Source organism: Sycon ciliatum, chromosome 3, assembly GCF_964019385.1.
Source record: "Sycon ciliatum chromosome 3, ocSycCili1.1, whole genome shotgun sequence".
Taxonomy (NCBI): domain Eukaryota; kingdom Metazoa; phylum Porifera; class Calcarea; order Leucosolenida; family Sycettidae; genus Sycon; species Sycon ciliatum.
The window spans coordinates 30,409,366-30,422,516 of record NC_088645.1 but is presented as its reverse complement, the minus strand read 5'-3'; the positions used below and the strand labels follow the sequence as shown (position 1 = coordinate 30,422,516).

Genomic DNA, 13,151 nt, shown 5'->3' with positions numbered 1-13,151 from the left:
GGATGCGGGCAACTTGGCCTCCAGCCAAGTCTCACGCCAACCGCAAATTTTTTTACCGTTTGCCGGTATGCAAAATATCAGATTATGAGATTTTAAGGACATGTTGTGTGATTTTGTCCATAGGGCCTACTTTGTTAGATAGGTTTGCATAGTCCAATATCATGCTCTAGTTCATGCAGATAGGCCTTCAGTATAGATCAACATCTCTACACAACAAATTTCAGAACTATCACCTGCTGCAATCTTTCATAGCATCCCCAATTTGTGTTCGCATAAAGGTCATCGTGAGCACGGTGAAATAACAAATGTCGCTGTTTTGCAGCTTCTTGCGTGTCAAGTCACACCCTTGCTCCGGAGGAAAGAGAAAAGGTTATAGGGGGTATTTAGGCAAATTCCTGCTGTAGAAACTTTCAATTCGGAAATGTGGTATGTCATTCCAAAACAACATGAAAAAAGAAGAAGAAAAAGTCGCTCATGAGGGGCTCGAACCCATGAGCCGCAGAAAATAATGTCTCCACTCATGATCTGCACAGAAGGATGCTGAGAAGACCAGTTTGTGACACCCAATCGAGCTACCTTAAAAATCCTTCCTTATGCAAAGTTGTGTATGACCCACTGCCCCCCCCCCCCCCCACCCCACCCCCCCCCCTACCCCCGCCCTTCTACCTCATTACTTGTTTCTATTTCCCCCGTTCTTGTACAAAATTAGAAAATTTAAAAACATTCTGAAGAACTGCGTCTATTTAAGTATATAAAAATAAGACCTCACGTCTGTGTGCAGGGTACAAGTTGGTCAATTGGTCTACTGTCCATGCGTGTCCTACGTCATAGTAAATGACTTCTATTCCCAACAATTCATCCTACACTACCCGACATAGTGCACCAGGTGTAAGAATAAATGCAAAAATAAATAAAATTCCGCCCGCGTTCCTGACCAGCCACCCACTGTTTTTGCATCAGGATGGAATTTTCCCGAAAATTACGGACGACCCTGGCATAACTGGAAAATACTTCTCTTCAGTTTACTAGTATATGAATATCTCTAAAGTTTAAGTTTATGACAGGATTTATGCCATTAGATACTGAACATAAATTCATAATTTAGTACAGTAAACAAAATAACATGCAAACTGGAACAGTAGCACAGTCCCTTAAAGTACTGCTGGTAGAGCTGCCCTTGAAAAGAGTTGTTCATCAGGATCTTATAAAATACAGCAATACCAACTTGCATTGAGACAAGGGCAATGTGTTGTGTTCATTTTGTTTGCAGCGCTGGAACAGTGGGAAGACTTTCTACAAGCCTTAGCAAGTGGAAAAAGCTGACGGCCAGTTCCAGTCATTGTTAGCATTCCTGTAGTGTTACACCACGCATACACATGCATGCACATGTCAACACACCTATATACAATTATTATGCATGACTGTAAGAGGTAATAATCAGTATGCATTTCACACGATGTTTTTTGATTTTTCATTGCTATTGGAGTGAGCATTCTGACAACACATAGTGCCTATCGTAAATGCATTTCCACTAATATCTGCGAAGGTGTTTTTTCGCTGTGCACTGTTACATTTTGCCTCCAAGTTTATTTGTTATCACAAATCTATACTGTCGTTGATAAAGGTTGCTGCACCCAGCTAGACCAGTTGGTTTTCCATTGACCGAAGAGAGCATTCTTACAACACATAGTGCCTATCGTAGATGTATTTCCCCTGAAATCTGTGAAGAAGTATATCCTCTGTGCACTGTTACATTTTGCCTCCAAGTACGTTAGTTTGTCATGAGAGGAATCTGTACTTTTGTTGATAAAATAATGTCACTGCACTCAGCTAGAACAGTTGATTTCTAATAATTGATATCGGAGTGAGCATTCTTGCAACACATACTAAGTAGTGCCTATAGTAGATGCATTTCCACTGATATCTGTGAAGGAGTATTTTCGCCATGCATTATTGCATTTTACCTCCAATTAATTTGTAGTCACAAATCTGTACTTTCGTTGATTAATGTCGCTGCACTCAGCTTGAACGCAGTTGGTTGTCCATTGATCGGAGAGAGCATTCTTACAGCACATAGTGCCTATCGTAGATGTATTTCCACTGAAATCTGTGAAGAAGTATATCCTCTGTGCGCTGTTACATTTTGCCCCCGAGTATGCTAGTTTGTCATCAGGAATCTGTACTTTTGTTGATAAAATAATGTCGCTGCATTCAGCTAGAACAGTTGATTTCTAATTGTTATTGGAGTGAGCATTCTTACAACACGTAGTGCCTATCGTAGATTACATTTTGCGTCCAAGTATGTTATTTTGTAGTCACAAATCTGTACTTTCGTTGATTAATGTCGCTGCGCTCAGCTAGAACGCAGTTGGTTGTCCATTGATCGGAGAGAGCATTCTTACAGCACATAGTGCCTATCATAGATGTATTTCCACTGAAATCTGTGAAGAAGTATATCCTCTGTGCGCTGTTACATCTTACCTCCGAGTATGCTAGTTTGTCATCAGGAATCTGTACTTTTGTTGATAAAATAATGTCACTGCATGCAGCTAGAACAGTTGATTTCTAATTGATATTGGAGTGAGCATTCTTACAACACGTAGTGGCTATCGTAGATGCAATTCCACTGGTATCTGTGAAGCAGTAAATTCTCTTTGTACTTGTACATTTAGCCTCCAAGTCTGTTAGTTAGCAATCAAAATCAGTTACTTCAAGATTTAGGAGAGCGGTTGTGTTGTGGTTTAGGGCCGGGTTCCACTGCGGCTCCACTGCTCCGCTGCTCGTCTTTCGCGGCTTGAAACGTCATCATTACCATAGTGACTGCGGCTCGAGCTGGAGCAGCGAGTCCGCGGCTCACCGCGAGCTTTTGCTACGATTCTTGACCAAAAACTGCGAGCCGCGGTCGCGGCTCGACCTGTTTCCCGTACTTTGCATTGTTTCGTACGCCAGAATTTTAAAATTCAAATTTTAATTCATTGCGCAGGCCAGAACACGAGAATTTTTTTGATTTCGCGCGCGTGCACGCGCGCGCAGGCAGGTGAAACGTCATCAAAAAGTGTAGACTACGTCTGCGGTAGAGAAGAAGAAGTAGATCTGTTTTCTAATCCGTTTCACGAAGGTTTGTGTGGTAAGTGCTGTTTTCCACGAAGTATCAAGTGCTGGCGATAGTTGTTCAGTCTCTAGCTAAAGCGGGATTCACAGAAGCTTTTTTGCGATGCGACACGCGATGCGACAGACGCGAAACCGGGAAAACCCCAAATCGCAGCCATGTCGCACCCCACGCAACTGCCGCAACTGGGCCATCGCAGGTCATCGCAGAAGTTGAGCTTGGCTCAACTTTTGCGATGCGACAAGCGATTTGGCGTACGATTTTGACCTTTTCTACAGCAAAGTTGTACAAAGGTTCAAAAGTTGCCTATAAATTTGTACAAGTTGTATCAAACCGCGCGAATATCATGGTGACGTAGTCAAATCAGCAAGATGTTGTCGCATCACTGACTTCTACTGTGAATGGTATTTCGCGAGTTCGCATCGCACGCGTCGCATCGCAAAAAAGCTTCTGTGAATCCCGCTTAAGGCTGTGTTTACATGAGGAATTTCAACCCGGGTCGAGTTCAGCCCGGTTTGAAAGTCTGTACTATAGACAAAAGAGGTGAGCGTTTACATGAAGACAGTTGACCCGGATCAAATACTGATATGCCGCCAAAAGTCCACTTCTAGAATCCTGTATGGTTACGCAGTCCGTGCGCCCAATTCAAAAAAGTCGTCTAGAAGTTGCACTTTTATTTGCAACCGCGGGAAATTTGAGAGGTCTGGAGAAGAAAATTCTCAATGGGACTCAAAATTGACAAACAAGACGACGACCAGCGCTCGAGCATAGTACCTTTTCGCCATTCCTTCGTGCATGATACCCATTCTAATTGATAAACATTACCCTCATGTTTCGTTTCATGCGCAACGGACGAAGCGAAGTGTCTTTTTTCGTCCACGAAAGAAAGGTAAGGAAATTGTCGTCTTCGCGACACCCTTCGGATTATTTAGTGGGGCATTGTGGGCCAAGGGTATTTTTTCTTTACAACTGTCCCCAGGTACTGAGACGGCGCTGATATCCTAGAAGTTCTGTTGGTGCAAAATGCCAGGTTACTGACTTATGGCGAGGTTTGTCCACCCAAAAATATGGGAGATTTCTTCGATAACGTACACACATAATACAGTAAATGGTATTGCAGTGGGCATCCAAAACGGTTGAACCAAACAAATATGGTATGATACCTAGAGGCTAGGCACACAAAAATCACTCAGGAATTGGACGCAAGTCCCGGGGCCTTGGTGCGTCATTACACCCGGACATTGAATGTTTGCCGGCGCACGGCTTTTGCTTCACCACTTCACACAAGTTTACGCACTCACTCAATTCGAAAGACTGGAACGAGACCAAACCGAATGTGACAACTAAGAGAGAGTTGTGCATTCGTTGGAACAACGTTCGGGCATTGCGAGAAGGATATCAGCAGGGTCCAACAATGGCAGCAACAGCACCAGGCGATGATGGAGTACCAAGGAGCTTGTATCATGCACATTACAGTGAGCAACAAGAGAAACCGTACTGTGGTACGTGAGATCAGAGCCTGGGCAGGATGATCGACACTGTACACTGTGCTACAGCGCCTCAATTGTGCGAGAGAAACAAACAGACCAGCAAGCACAGATCATGAACTGGTACACAACATTGACAAAGCACAAACCGCATAGCAAAGTTACACGGCATAGCCGAGCGTTTTGTTGCCAATGAATTGTTTGAGAAGGGAGCAGTATTCCTTGTAACATTGCATGGAGTATACGAGAACGCAGAGTCAGAACCAGGCGCAACAAGGCAAGACGGCTACTGTACAGGGGACAGGCTTGACGATCACTTGCATACTCGCAATTTTGGTACCAGGGAATTAGGCATCATGTCATACCGAAGTGGCTTCGACACGCTACATTGCATTCATAGCTGTACTGTGAACCTGTTACACGAGCTTCTGTGAAACAGACAGCATGCCAATGACCTGCAAGCACCAACAAACGCAGCCGGTAAAACAAACGCTACATAACTGCCCAACATAAACTTGTACATGCTGATGAGAAGCAAGAATGTGCTTGATGTTGGAAGTTATGCTCGCATATTCAAAAACATGCATGGAAAAACATCAATGACATTGTTCACGAATACAACAGATACATCATACAGGGAGAGTAAGTAATCCTTCCTCCGTTTTGTATACGCGCACGCGCGCGCGTGGTAGATAAATCGGTTCGGCATGACTTTCGATCGAGGTTGCGTTCACCGTAGGGATAGGTGAACTCGAAGCCAACACCTCTCACTTTCGCTCTACTGCCCCTTTGGGGCCGATGCGATCCTTGTGCCAAGTTGTGGTAGTGGCTCAACAGAACAGGACAGGTGTGTGTGTGTGTGTGTGTGTGTGTGTGTGTGTGTGCACGCGTGTGTGCGTGTGTGTATGTGTAAGTGTGGTTTCTGAACTTTTCTCACAATCGTATAAGTTTCATTTTTTCGTGAAAACCCAGCTACACTGAGACCGGTACAATCGCATGTCGTTTATCTGGCGGTCAGTCACATGGCATGTCGGGTATCCAACAGCATCGCACTGACAGCTTATAGACCTTATATTTAAAACAGAGAGGTTCCAGGCTGTCCAAGAGAGTGCTCAATACCGAGTGGTAGAGCTGGTTCAAACAATAGGAGAACAGAGGAAGTGTTTTTACTCAGAGTTTCACGCACTAAGCGATCATCAGAAAACAGTAATTGGAAATCTGGATCAGTATTGGTTTATATCCTCACAAAGCAAAGTGTAAATAGCGGCAGTGCAAAGCGTGAATGACAGCAAGTGGTGAAAGGTGACAACCACTGGAGCTGGTTGTCTCTTACTCAATTAGGTGATGGCTGTAGCTGGTTTAAAGACCCAGCTACAGCCATCACCTAATTGAGTAAGAGACAACCAGCTCCAGTGGTTGTCACCTTTCACCACTTGCTGTCATTCACGCTTTGCACTGCCGCTATTTACACTTTGCTTTGTGAGGATATAAACCAATACTGATCCAGATTTCCAATTACTGTTTTCTGATGATCGCTTAGTGCGTGAAACTCTGAGTAAAAACACTTCCTCTGTTCTCCTATTGTTTGAACCAGCTCTACCACTCGGTATTGAGCACTCTCTTGGACAGCCTGGAACCTCTCTGTTTTACAGGTCGCTCCCCTGTTCCCAGGGTTGAGCACTCTCCCTGGCTGTTCAAACTCGAGGATGGACAACCCAAGACCGCTACATCTGGATTACTCACTGAAGAACATTCCCATCCCTTCAGAAGACGCCTACACTACGAGGCTGATCGAGAAGGTTGAAAGCGTGTTGAAGCGGATGCGGTGGAAGGCGTTTTTCTACCTGAAAGGACCGACAACCGACGATCCAAAAGAAACCTATGGCCTCAAATCCCGGAAATGTCCGCCCCAAGTCGACGAACTGAAGGCGTTCGAGGACGATGCGTTAAAAATGATTGAGATGATTGAGTTTCGTAGAGTCGCTGATCCCTTTCAGCAACGACTCCGAAGCGACATCCAGAAAATCAGAGCATCACCGGACATCATCGTGCCAGCTGACAAGACCAGAAACCTCTACGAAGTCAACAAAGAGCAGTACACAAAACTGCTGAGCAACAACATCACCAAGCATTACAAACCTACACCGGCAGAGACTTACGACCAGATCAACTCGGAAGCTCAGACAATTGCTGCGACGCTGGAGCTGGACGACAGAATGGATGCAATGGCGAAGAAGGACGCATACATCACGCTGAAGGACCATAAAGACAACTTTTCCCGGTCCCTGCCATGCCGGCTCATTAATCCCTCAAAGAGTGAAATCGGCATAGTCTCGAAGTCTATACTGGATACCGCTCTAAAACAACTCCGTCCCCAGCTGCAGATTAATGCATGGAGGAACACGGCAGCGGTGATAGAGTGGTTCTCAAGAATACCAGAGAAAGAAAACTGCATATTCGTGTGCTTTGACATCGTAGATTTCTACCCCTCAATCTCCGAAGACCTCCTCCAGAGATCCGTCGAATTCGCCCGCCGCTACACGGACATCTCCCAGGAGGAGGGTGACATAATATTCCACGCCAGGCGATCTCTGCTGTTCGGCTTGGAGAGGCACTGGGTGAAGAGACACAACGAGCACTTTGACGTCACAATGGGGTGCTATGATGGGGCTGAGGTGTGTGAGCTTGTTGGAGCCTTCGCCCTCGCCATGATAGCGGACGTGTTCAACGGCCGAGACGTCGGGTTGTATCGCGACGACGGCCTGGCTGTGTTCAGGAATGCATCAGGACATGAAGCTGACCGAATAAGAAAGGGGATGAACAAAATATTCCAGAACCTCGGACTGAAGATAACGATACAGACAAACCTGAAGAGAGTCGACTTTCTGGACGTGACATTGGACCTGACCACCGGAAAGTACTGCCCTTACCGGAAACCGAACGACAAGCCGATGTACATCAACTGCCAGTCAAACCATCCACCTACAATCATCCAGAACCTACCTGCATCGATCAGCAGAAGACTAACAGATATTTCCAATGATGAAGACGTCTTCATAGATGCGACTCCGATCTACAGTGACGCGCTGAGGAAGAGTGGATACCGGGAGAACGTACAGTATTTTGACGAGCGTAAAACGGACGAGACAAAGAAGAAGAAGAAAAGGAATCGCCCTCGGAACATCATATGGTTCAACCCACCATTTAGCAAGACCGTCGCCACCAACGTTGGACATCGCTTCCTCCAGCTAGTGGCCAAACACTTCCCCAAAGGCTCAAGCCTCAACAAAATCTTCAACCGGAACTCTGTAAAGGTTAGCTACAGTTGCATGCAGAATATGGCCACTATCATCAAGCAACACAATAACACGATTCTACGACCCAAGAAACAAGCTAACGGAGGTGACAACGATACCAGGACTTGTAACTGCCGGGCGAAAGACTCGTGTCCACTGGACGGAGCGTGTCTAACGGAGAGTATCGTATATAAGGCAAGAGTCACCGCAGGTATGGAGAAGAAGGAATATACTGGATTAACAGCAACAACATTCAAACAACGCTACTATAACCACCAATCCTCATTCCGCCACAGACAACACGAGAAGGACACCCGCCTATCGCAGTACGTCTGGACCAAAAAGGATGAAGGGAAGGCATGCAGCATTCAATGGGCGGTACACCGCAGAGCAGCGGCCTACAGCAACAAAAGCAAAAGGTGCAACCTGTGCCTGGCGGAAAAATTGGCAATCGCGCAAGCACCCAAGCACCTCTCTCTAAACAAAAGGAGTGAGCTTGTGTCGAAGTGTCGCCATGAGAATAGGTACTACCTTCGGAACTTTAAACCAGCTACAGCCATCACCTAATTGAGTAAGAGACAACCAGCTCCAGTGGTTGTCACCTTTCACCACTTGCTGTCATTCACGCTTTGCACTGCCGCTATTTACACTTTGCTTTGTGAGGATATAAACCAATACTGATCCAGATTTCCAATTACTGTTTTCTGATGATCGCTTAGTGCGTGAAACTCTGAGTAAAAACACTTCCTCTGTTCTCCTATTGTTTGACCTTATATTTAGGATTAATTTTATAGTCCTACTTCAAGTAAATGTAGACAGTCAGCATCATGAAAGTTGCCATTACGTAGAGTTAAATACAAGCCAGTCTCTAGAGATGAGTACGACTGTCTCAGGGTAATACTAGTGATAAATACAGGTACTTCGAAGTACTGTCTTTTTGATCTGTTAACACAAGATGGCTTTGTAGCTTCAGTCGTCCAGAATATTCATTTTATTCCGCGGGTGCCGCATAATTGACACGCAACTGTACTTGTGCAAGTCTCCAAACGCTACGTAATTGGCTGACATTTACTTGTCCACGGTGATGAGAAGCATGGCTCCTAATTTTTAAATCATGAAAGGATTACATGCGCAGGTACATCCACACAATGTGCACTATCCTGAAGTCGTGCGCAAATATTCAAAATCATTCACCGAACACAGAGAGGCGCACATACCGTAAAGTACCGCGAGAGCGCCCCACCTTGATTTTGCCGCGACAGATTTCACAGCCAGGGAAAGGAAAATCGTATGGCAGAGTGCAACGAAGTTCGTACGGTGTGAGCAACTTAGTGTACAGGTCTACTCTCCATATAACGTAATCTCTGGGACCCCGCAAACATTATGTTATATCGAGAGTTATCTTATGTAGAAAACCGTGTGTAAAATACAAGATGCACCTCAAAATGAAGGGTATTACAAGGCGGGTTCGACCGTGCAAACATATACACACTGTACCACCATCGACATCAGATACCATCAACGCCGCAGAATATAATGCACATAGGACTAAACTGGCTAGCTACGGCTACAGCTTGATTGTACCGCGCACGTGAATCTACGTTGTATCGAGAGTGTACACGTCGGGGACTGCGCCGTAGGGTGCGTTATGCCGAGGTTTACGTTATGTAGGACTAAACTGCCTAGCTACAGATACCGCTTGATCATACCGTGCACGTGAATTTATGTTGTATCGAGAGTGCGCACGTCGGGGACCGCTGTAGCGTGTGTTATGTCGAGGTTTATGTTATGTAGAATTATGTTGTGTAGAACAACATTTGTATGGGAGTGATGCTGTTTCGGCGCGGGATTTGACTTTTTTATGTACTAACGAGGTTTATGTACAAGTGAGAGTTGTTATATCGAGAGCAGACCTGTACTAAGGTCACACTAAGCAGGTTTTTGTGTGGAGCTCGTGTCCGCTCGAAGGTACGGATTGTCTGAAGAACGTGCAATAATATGTGTACAAAGTTCGTGTCGTATAACCTACAGACAGGAGACCACCTCCACAATGCGACCACGAAAGGACGAGATGGTGGGGCGCTCTGGCGGTACGTTACGGTACATGTAAATACGAAGGAACCACATGCGCAGCAAGGAGATTAGTCATTACTTTACTTATGAGTTGATGGATAGAAGTTTCCTTTCAGCTGACCATTACCACTCATGAAAGCAATAGTGAGTGCTGTTGTTCTGATTCACAGGTATATATTCGGCGCTTAGCGCAATGTGTTTTCGAAGCTAGGCACACGATTTGCATGAGGAAATCATGCAAAGATGTGGCATAAGGCCCTACAAACATGACCTAGGTAAAGGGATGCCATTATTTGCATTTGAAGTACTTTGGCATGGGATAATTTGTGGATGATTGTGTTGATCAATTTCACATAATTTCACGACAGGTCATAGTTTATTTAGTGGGGTGTTGTGGGCCAAGGATCTACGACCATCTCTTTTGCATTTCGAACAAGTAGACACTTTCAACAATTCATACAGAAAATGCCTTCAGTGCAAAACATACCGTTCGGACACACCAGGCAGTCCTTTCCAGCCTTGATTTTCAAGTGCAGACGTATCCACGATGACCTTCGAGCGAACTGCGGCTTGGAACACTTTGAATACGAACCACACACTCAAACTAACTAGACCACCGCATAGCTAGTGTATTCACGGAGCCAAAGAAGTCTCCTTCTGCCCCCACAGGGTCTTGGTTAGTTCTCTAGAAGGGACGAGAGCCATACCTACATTCAGGGAGTTGTACTACTCCCTGCCTAAATTCAATAAATTCTCCAATTCCAAAAGCCTCAAATGAAGGCGTCTTGGTGACTTCGTTTCCCGCGGTTGCAAATAAAATCAGCCCTTGAGTACCCCTTGGCGCACGGACTGTACGTGAATCCGTTCGCGCGATTATTTGCAGCTGCATGCAGTGCCGTTCAAACCTGGCGCGAGATACGCACAGAAGTACGTTTGTACGATTTTCTTTTTTTTCGGGGCGAAATTTCAACCCGGGTCAAGCGCAATGCGTCATGTAAACGCGCCATTCACTTTGTGCACATGTACATGGCGGGTTGAAATCTGACCCGAGTCGAACTCAACCCGGGTTGAAACGCCTCATGTAAACACAGTCAGTCTCTCTTCTCTGCTCGCAGACCTTTTTGGATAGTCACTTTGGTCACTTACAGCCTCCGTCGTCCTCCTCCTCCCGGTGAGTTTCTGCTGCTGTGGTTAGGGGCCGTCCAAGGTTACCAATCATATTTTCAAAACGAAAAGTTTTAGTTTGGGGGTGGGTGGGTTTAGTGGAGTTTCGTTTTGAAAATAATTATTGAATGCAGATGGAGAATGCCCAGTAACTTCTGGGTACCGAAAATTGACATCAATATTTTACTGGAATTCGTATTACCTGCAGAAAGGGTGGGTGGGTGGGGGCTGAAAAATACTAAAACTTTTCGTTTCATAAAAACAATCCGGGTAATCCCGGACGGCCCCTTAGTCCCCTTCTCATGGTCTATATCGTACTTGTGCTCCGTTTCAACCCGCGGTATTCTCTATTGGCTCCATGGCTGTGTGAGCTACGATGCCGGAGTCATTCTTGTAGAGCGTATCCCGTGTATCGATGGGTTCTTGCTGTCTGCAAGAACTAACAGTACAGTTGAACATCGATTATCCGCACATCGACTATGCGACCATTCGATTATCCGTAACAGTTTTTTCGGGCGCACATGCCGTAGAGTATGCACTGTGCATGTAGTGAGCCATTCAAAAAATACGAAAATTTTGAAAAGTAAAAAGGTCGTGCGGCTAGTAATAACCACTGAAAGTGTGTGAGTGACAGTTTTTTTCTTATCCAGAACATTTGCCTTATCTGAACACCGCCTGACAGTTGTCTGCCCAGAGGTGGTCGGATAATCGATGTTCAACTGTATGTCAAACTTTCTGTGTGTCAGGAAGAGGTTTTAGACTCACGGGTTCACGGTGGCTGGTCTAGTCAATGGTAAAGCCGTGAGCAAAATAGTTAGAGGGAGGATTCACGCTCGTGTCCTTTCCGCCTCACTATGCCTTGTAGTAGGTAGGGTCTTGTGGGAATGGAAATTGCTGACGTACGCAACCAGCATGCGGTAAACACTTAAGCGGGATTCACAGAAGCTTTTTTGCGATGCGACACGCGATGCGACGCGATCTGCGACGGACGTTTGCGATGCGAACTCGCGAAATACCATTCACAGAAGAAGTCAGTGATGCGACAACATCTTGCTGATTTGGCTACGTCACCATGATATTTGGGCGGTTTCATACAACTTGTACAAAGTTATAGGCAACTCTTGAACCTTTGTACAACTTTGCTGTAGAAAAGGTCAAAATCGTACGCCAAATCGCTTGTCGCATCGCATCGCAAAAGTTGAGCCAAGCTCAACTTCTGCGATTGCCTGCGATGGCCCAGCAGGGGACACGATAAGATTTCGAAATTGCTCTGACACAATGTCCTGCCACTTCTGGAACCGGTTGGACATGGCCGGACACTGTGATTTTTTTTAACAGTCTGGTACTCTTAATAAAAAATAATTACCGTAAAGTACCGCCAGAGCGCCCCGTCTCGCGAGAGCGGCCCACCTTGATTCTACAGCTAGAGAAAGGAAAATCGTATGGCAGAGTGCAACATAGTGTGTACAATGTGAGAATCTCAGTGTACTAAGGTCACACTTGGCAGGGTTTTGTGTGGAGCTTGTGTCCGCTTGAAGGTACGGATTGACTGCAAAACGTGCAATATGTGTACAAGGTTCATGTCGTATGACCTACAGACAGCAGACCACCTCCACAATACGACCACGAAAGGATGAGATGGTGGGGCGCTCTGGCGGTACTTTACGGTATTAGGGAGGTTCTGCTCTACGTTTTGGGAACGCGACGCAAAGAATCACGCGAACTTTCTTCGCGTTCGCGTAACGTAAAGAAATGCTGTTCTGCTCTACGTTTCACCAGAGAAGTCACGTGGAATGTGTACTGGGAATTTTCCCTTCCATATTTGGCAGTTTTCTGCATGCAGTTGATCGATACCCAGCAAATCCGTACGCATTTTCTCTGCGTGTGCCGCAACGTAGAGAACCCCATCTCCGCGTAGAAATCTGGAGCCAAAACACGTGAAGCCGTAGACTCTAACCCAGACACCTGCTCTCTACGTGATTTCTCTACGTTTCACGTATAGCAGAACCTCCCTATTGTCTT

At 45.6% G+C, this 13,151-nt stretch overlaps 1 protein-coding gene and 1 long non-coding RNA gene across 3 annotated transcripts in view; one reads left to right on the top strand and one right to left on the bottom strand.

The window, feature by feature from the left end:
* Nucleotides 1-2,683, top strand: part of LOC135812660 (uncharacterized) — a 15,591-nt gene extending 12,908 nt beyond the window's left edge. For both annotated transcript variants that reach the window (XR_010552907.1, XM_065325943.1), the window contains one exon: nucleotides 1,271-2,683. The gene's annotated coding sequence lies outside the window, so the exon portion shown is untranslated. The remainder of the gene's footprint in view (nucleotides 1-1,270) is intronic.
* A 2,068-nt stretch (nucleotides 2,684-4,751) lies between these two features.
* Nucleotides 4,752-10,669, bottom strand: LOC135812659 (uncharacterized). The gene is made up of 2 exons (XR_010552905.1): nucleotides 10,453-10,669; nucleotides 4,752-5,051 (listed from the first exon to the last, which is right to left on the bottom strand). It is a non-coding gene; the product is annotated as an uncharacterized LOC135812659 (long non-coding RNA).
* Nucleotides 10,670-13,151: the final 2,482 nt, after the last annotated feature.